Raw genomic sequence first — 7,109 nt, 5'->3', positions numbered from 1 at the left:
TACAGTCTGGAACTGGAAGTCCAAGAATGGAGCGGAATTCAGCAACGAGGAAACTCCTTGCTAACTCGTTGAAGCGTAGGGCCAGCCAGCTTAAGTACCACAGGTAGATGACGTCATCCAGAGGGGACACCCCTGAGGTTACCGCCATGACATGTACAAAGGTGGCCCATGCGTGCGCGCGACTAGGTAACTCCTGATTCAAGATGGCAGTCAGCAGCACCCACACCGTCCCGGGAATGCCAGGGTGGTCGGCGGTGGTTGACGGAGGTCGCCGCTCTTCCAGGAAATGAAAAGGCAGAAAAGAAAGAGGTGAGCATTAGTGGTCGCAGCTGTCTGCGACCGACGGGCATAACAATAAAACAATACATCAATTATGTAAAATAACTCCTAAAACAAATAAGAGTGAAACTGTTATTTTTCTGCCCTTATGTCATGCTTTACTTGAATCCCAAAAATGAAACCTATCAATGTCAAATAAAGTAAGCCAGCTACTGCATTTTTTAGAGCTGTCTTAACTTCAAATATTGTTTTTCTATCTGAAGTCTTTGATAGGGAGTTCCAGAGAACCGAGACCAATACTTTCTTATGGAGGGTGCATATTAAAAACCTTATGTTTCTGACCTTAAATGCCTGCCAGGAATATATCTGTGCACTTTTTCAGAGAGATAGTTAGGGACCTACCCTGACCCTCAACATATGATGTGAAACCTAGATCTAAAAGAAGCTGGAAGCCAATGGACCCTCAAGTGAATTGGCGACACATGGTCCCTCATCCCACATTCAGAAATCGGCTGCATTCTGAACCATCTGCTTTCCTCTAAGGCTACTCAGAGACAGCCCTACAAACAAGGGCTTGCATAGTCCACTGCAGTTAATACCAATGACTGGACCACAGTTTGCAATTGTTGACTAGCCAGTAATAGTTTCAAAGAAGGAACAAGTCTGAGCAATATGACTCTCAAAATTTAAGCTAATAATCCAAATGACCCCAGAACTTTGCCTCCGGTATCAATGGCAAGACCTTTCCATCTAAAACTATCTGAAGATTCAGTGAGATACCACTAGCCTTAATAATTACCAAGATTTCTATTTTAGAGGCATTCAATGATAAGCAGTTTTGATGAAGTTACCCAATAGCACATTTAAAATACATTGGAGAAAATATTTTTTCACTCGGTGCACAGTTAAGCTCTGGAATACCAGAGAATGTGGTAAAGGCAGCTAGCGTGTCAGTTTAAAAAAAGTTTTGGGGAAACAAGAGATTGGGGGGGGGGGGGGGGTAGAAGGTTAAGAGTGGTTGTTTTATATGTTAATGAATGTTCATATTGTCTTGGAACATGATTATTTGTATGTAGGTGGCAGGGAGTAGCAGAAACCATATTCATTGTCACTATTAATTTTGCAAGTTAACTTTTCTTGTTAATTCTAAGATATGGCTTTGTAAATGTTATTATATTTTGAATTTCAATAAACAGATTTAAATATAAAAAAAAAGGTTTGGAGAGGTTTATGGAGGAAGCATCTGTACACTGTTATTGACCAGATATACTTGGGGAAAGCTACTCCTTATTCCTGGGCATAAGCACATGGGATCTATAGCATCTACTGTTTGGGATCTTGCCAGGTACTTGTGACCTGGATTAGCCACTGTGGGAAACAGGATCCTGGGCTTGATGACCCAGTATAGCAATTCTTATAAGTCATGCAGGTTTGAATTCTCCCAGACAGGCATTTATGGTTCACACAGAATCAGTCCTGATCTTGTCAAAAGAACAATCTATATAAATAAAAATGTTAAATAGTTTGGACAAAATCGCTAATCTCAGAAACCACTGAACCGATTGCTTTCAAATTTGGACACAACCTTCATTTCGCATACAGGAAGGTTCTTCTGTACTTACATTACAGATATGTCACACCTGTGACAGGTAAAATAGGTTTAAAGATTTTTTCGAGAAAAAACAACATCTGCTGGACGTAAGCGCCATCTGTTACACCTTACACTAACACACGCTACAAATCATTTCGCCAGTCCAGGTCCACGTTTCACTTCCATTTTAACACATTTGCGCACTTTTTCGCCGGAAGATAACTATTTCCTTTACAGATAAAATACACTCACCACCCTCCTCACACCCCCCACACACATGCCAAATTGATTTACTTCCCACAGCCTCCCAAGACACACAAAACCACCCTCCTCACCCCCCTCCCCCCACACACACACATGCCAAATTTATTTACTTCCCAGGCCCTCACAACACACACAAACCTGACAGAAGTCCGGGAGGCTCCAGCGGGGGGCCAGAACCGGTCCGGGATGCATCTCCTGCACTACGGCCGTCGGCTGCCAGCAATCAACATGGCGCCGACGGCCCTTTCCCTTACTATGCCACTCGGGGACACCAATGGTGGCAGTAGCCCATGTGACATAGTAAGGGTGAGGGCCCCTCGGCGCCATTTTCAGGACTGGCAGCCGGCGGCCCTTTGCCCTTACTATGTCAGAGGACCTACCGCTGCCATTGCTCCACCCCACTGACATAGTAAGGGTAAAGGGCCATCTGAACCCATTTCAGTGCTCGCAGCCGACGGACCAACGCTAATACATCGCTCCCGGACCGCTCCTGAACGCCCGCTCCACCGACTGACATTTTTATCAGGTCTCGGGGGGTCTGGAGGGTGGGGGGGTGGTAATGAATTTATTGCGAACATCTTGGGGAGGGGTCACGAGGGGGGCAGGTTTCATTCATTCGGCAACTCTGGGGGGGCAGGGGGGGGGCTACTGTTTTTCACATGGCTGGGGGAGGGGGGGCAGGAGAGTGTGGGGTGGTTAGTTTAAGAGAACGTTTCTCATAGGGTTGTTTTTTGGGGGAAGGGGGAGGTTCACACACATACACTAAACTTGCACGATCTCGGGAACGCAACAAAATAGCCCTCCCCAGACTACAAAACAAATTTGGGAGTGCAAATTTGGTTAGGCACTCCCCTATTTGGCTACATAACTTGCACAGACGCCCAGGGACAGACCACATGTAGCACCAACAATTTTAATTTCCCAGGTCTTGGGTGGGGGGTTATTTTGATTTAAAGGGTTGGGATTGGGGGTTGTTTTTTTTGGGTGGGGGGGTTCCCACAGAAATAGAAAGACAAAAGTTTTCTGATCTGAAGGGTAGGCAGTAGGCGGGGGGAGGTGACAGTGAGGGGAGGGAGAATGAAGGGGGGGTGAGTGTCAGGGGAGGGAGAATGAGGGGAAAGGTGAGTGTGAGGGGAGAGAGTTGGAGTGGGGACAGGGGAGGGAAGGGGGGGGTGAGTGACCAAGGGGGAGGAGGATGAGTGACTGAGGGAAATGGGGAAGGGGGAGGGAGGGAAAAGAACCTGACTCTGCCACTGCAACGCGTGGTGGGGTACCGCTAGTGTATCTATAAATCATCTGCATAGCATAATGCCTGGAAGCCAAATCCCAATGTTGGTCCTCCGATAGTGGAAGGATTCGGGGTAGGCCTATTTGTGTGTGGGTGGAAGGGATGTCAAACTAAGGATGGGGATTTGGCATGTTTAAGTCCCAAGTGGTTTCCCACTATGTAAAACAGAGGGACTAGGACTGTAGGAGTGGATCTTCTGTGATACTCTAGATGACACTTGCTACTTCTGTCTTTGGCAGAGTTCGAGGAGAGGCCAGAGCGACCGGAGAGGCCTGAACGACCAGAGCGACCGGAGAGGCCTGAACGACCAGAGCGACCGGAGAGGCCTGAGCGACCGGAGCGACCAGAGAGGCCTGAGCGACCAGAGAGGCCTGAGCGACCGGAGAGGCCTGAACGACCGGAGCGACCAGAGAGGCTGGAGCGGCCGGAGCGACCAGAGAGGCTGGAGCGGCCGGAGCGGCCCGAGCGACCAGAAAGGCTTGAGAGATTCGAGAGACTGGAGCGATTGGAGCGACCGGAAAGGCCTGAAAGACTCGAGAGACTGGAGCGACCGGAGAGGCCTGAGAGACTGGAGCGGTCCTATGAGAAGCCACAGCGAGAGGAAGTAAGAGAGAGGCGCATCCATCGGCGGGAGGAAGCAGCACCATATCCAAAGGGGAAGAAAGGTACGTGTCGGTGGAAAACAGTGTGAGCAAGCTAGGAGAGTCAGTAACTTGTTGGGCTGAGCTAGAGGCATTGCAGGCTGGGTGGGAATGTTAATATTGGGGGGGAAAGTGAAATTAAAATATTTTCTTTAAAAAATATTGCTTGCAGGGAGCAGAAAAGATGAAGAACTGGATCCCATGGACCCGAGTGCTTATTCAGATGCTCCACGGTATGTCTCTCACTTGATTGTCATGATGTGTATGCATAATTTATTGCCCAGGGATACAGAGCCTTTTACCTCAAGGTCACTGGTTTCAGGGGACTGGATGGGCTTAGGGGATTGGCACAGAGATATAGAGCCTGTCACCTCTAGGTCACTGGTTTCAGGGGCCTGGTACAAGGATACAGAGCTTGCCACTCTTACTGAAATGCTTCATTCAGTGAGCAACTGTTGTGTGTCCTCTTAGAAGCATTTTGCTAGTGTGAGAGTGCCTATTGACTGTCTATCCATCTGTCCATTTATATGCATGCTTGGGCTGAAAACAGGTTTGGAGGAAATTCAGCACTAAAAGTTTAAGGTAATTGTGATATTAATTCAGATTGGTCCCACATTACAACAGTTTTCATGTAGATCCATGGTGCCGAATTGGGTGCTCCTAAATCCCTGCAGAAAGAGGAGGGATCAATCAGGTCAGCCCTGCACTCACCAAGAATTCCAATCTCTCTAACCTGTCCCCCGGCAACCCAATGGATTAAAAAAAAAAGCTGCTGGCACCCGCAGACATCTGCCTCCTACCCTGGTAGCCCAAGAGAGGAAAGAAATGGCCACAGTCATCCTTCTCCCACTCAGACCACCACTTCCCTGCAGCCTATGCTGTGCTCAGCCAGCAGTGGGGTTATGCTCTTACTGCCTGCTTTCTCCAAAGCATCCTTATCACTGCTGCTGCCTGTAGTGAGTGCTAGTTTACAGCCAAAGAATGGACCGGTTTGTTTCTGAATGGGAATTGGTCCATTCTTTTGAAGGTGAAGTGCAGAGCAGTGGAAATGGGGCTTTGGACTAGGAAGGAGGTAAGAGCATATCTGCATCTGCTGGCTAAATACTATGGCATTCTGAATAGACTCTGGGAAGGGGGAAGCAGTGATCAGAGTGGGAGTAGGGAATGTGGGTATCTTTTTTTCTTTTTTTCCTTTGATCTGATTGAGATAAATGGGGTCAAGAGGGGCAGGAAGCTGTGACTTGTACCAGGTATGATGCGAGGGTAGGGGATTGCAGTGTCTTATTGTGCTGACTGTTGAAGAGGAGACTGGAGCTGAGCAGCTGACAGAGCCTTTCCCACCAGCCACCAAAGACGAGTTGGGAGTGTGGTGGCTGCTGGAGTCCATCCTGCATTCTCCCAGGCCACCGAAGTGTGGGAGTGTGGTTGCTGTAAGGGGAGGCTGGAAACCCAAGTATTGAAGGTTGAAGAGTACGGATGGAGGCGGGGAAGGAGTAGAGGTCAAAGGGAAGGAAGGGTTTGATGGTGGGGAAGAAATGAAAGGGGAGGGATGGGGAGAAGTGGTAAATGTACCTTTGTGCCATGGCATGTCCTAACTTGTCTTTATTTTGTCCTTTTATCAGGGGCACATGGTCCACAGGGCTACCAAAGAGAAATGAGGCCAAGACTGGCGCAGACACCACAGCTGCTGGTCCCCTGTTTCAGCAACGGCCATATCCAAGCCCTGGGGCCGTCCTCCGTGCCAATGCGAAGCTTCGAGGGCCAAGCAGCAAGAGTGACAGCTCCATGCCCCACTCCTCAATATTATGTTGTGTTGTGGTTTTGTTTTTATTCTTGTAGGTATTTTTACACTATTTGGTATTCCTGAATTGGAATAAAAATGTGTTGAAAGTACTATCCTAGCTTTCTTGTCCTTGGATTTGTTTCTTAAATAAAGACTTAAATATATATATATATTTTTTTTTTTAGTACTGTGCAGCCTTCTTAGAAAATAACTCTATTGTGTCTGCTGCACCAAAGGCGCTAGGTGAAGAACTACATCAGCACTGGCTGCTTCTGGCTATAAGGTTGCGGGCTGGTGGCTAGAGCATGGCAACCCACGGGGAAGCAGTTTCCTGCAGGCCATTCATTGGCATACTTGAGAAGTCTCCAGATTTAGCCTGGAATTCTAAAGCAATTGCCAGGTCTCCAGGCCAATACCAGAAGATTCTGGGTAGGCTGCAGAAGTGGCAGGGCTGGATTTAAGATGACGGTGCCCATAAGCAGAGGATTTAAGGCAAAGGGTTCCCTTATTCCCTACCCCTTGAAAAGCAGAGAGCAGCCAAGGGGAGTCCCAGGTTTTGAGCACTTTCATAAATTTGATGCCCAAGGCATGTGCCTACGTCGCTTATTCCTAAATCCAGCCCTGGGAAGTGGGCCTGTGCGGCCCTGGAAGAAGTCACCTGAGCTGTGCGGCCAGGAGAAGGGTCTGGCTGCACATCGTAATAAGAGGCAATAATAGCATCTGCCAGTGCAGCTAGAAGAAGAAGGAGGTCTCCTGTTGGTTGCGTGGACCTGGAGTAGGCTGCTGTCCCAAAGAAGAAGGCGGAAACTGCTGATGCCCTGCAGGCTCAGAGGAGAAAGAGGCTGCTCTTCCTGGTGGGTTCAGGGTGTGGATAGGGTTGCCAACTTTCAACTGTCAAATTTCTGAACATTTGGAGATAGTTTAGTATCTTTGCTGATGGAGTTTTGCAGATATACTTCTCAAAGACTCATTAGAAAAACACAAACATAAAATATACAGTAATAGCATATAAGCCTGCCCAGTTTACTTGCTGCTCAGTGCCAAGGATCCCAATTGTTCTCTTAATTTCTCCTCACTTCTTTGTAATTACTGATTCTCTGTACTTGTCCCTTGCTTTCTTGAATTGTTATTGTTTCTGCCTGTATTGGTTCCACTGGGAGGCTGCTCCATGCATCCATCACCCTTTCTGGGAAGAAATATTTTCCCATGTTACTTCTGAGCCTACCCCTTTGGAACCTAATATTCTGACCACTAGCTGTCAAA

This window comes from Rhinatrema bivittatum, chromosome 1, assembly GCF_901001135.1.
Source record: "Rhinatrema bivittatum chromosome 1, aRhiBiv1.1, whole genome shotgun sequence".
Taxonomy (NCBI): Eukaryota; Metazoa; Chordata; class Amphibia; order Gymnophiona; family Rhinatrematidae; genus Rhinatrema; species Rhinatrema bivittatum.
This window is presented reverse-complemented; position numbering follows the sequence as displayed.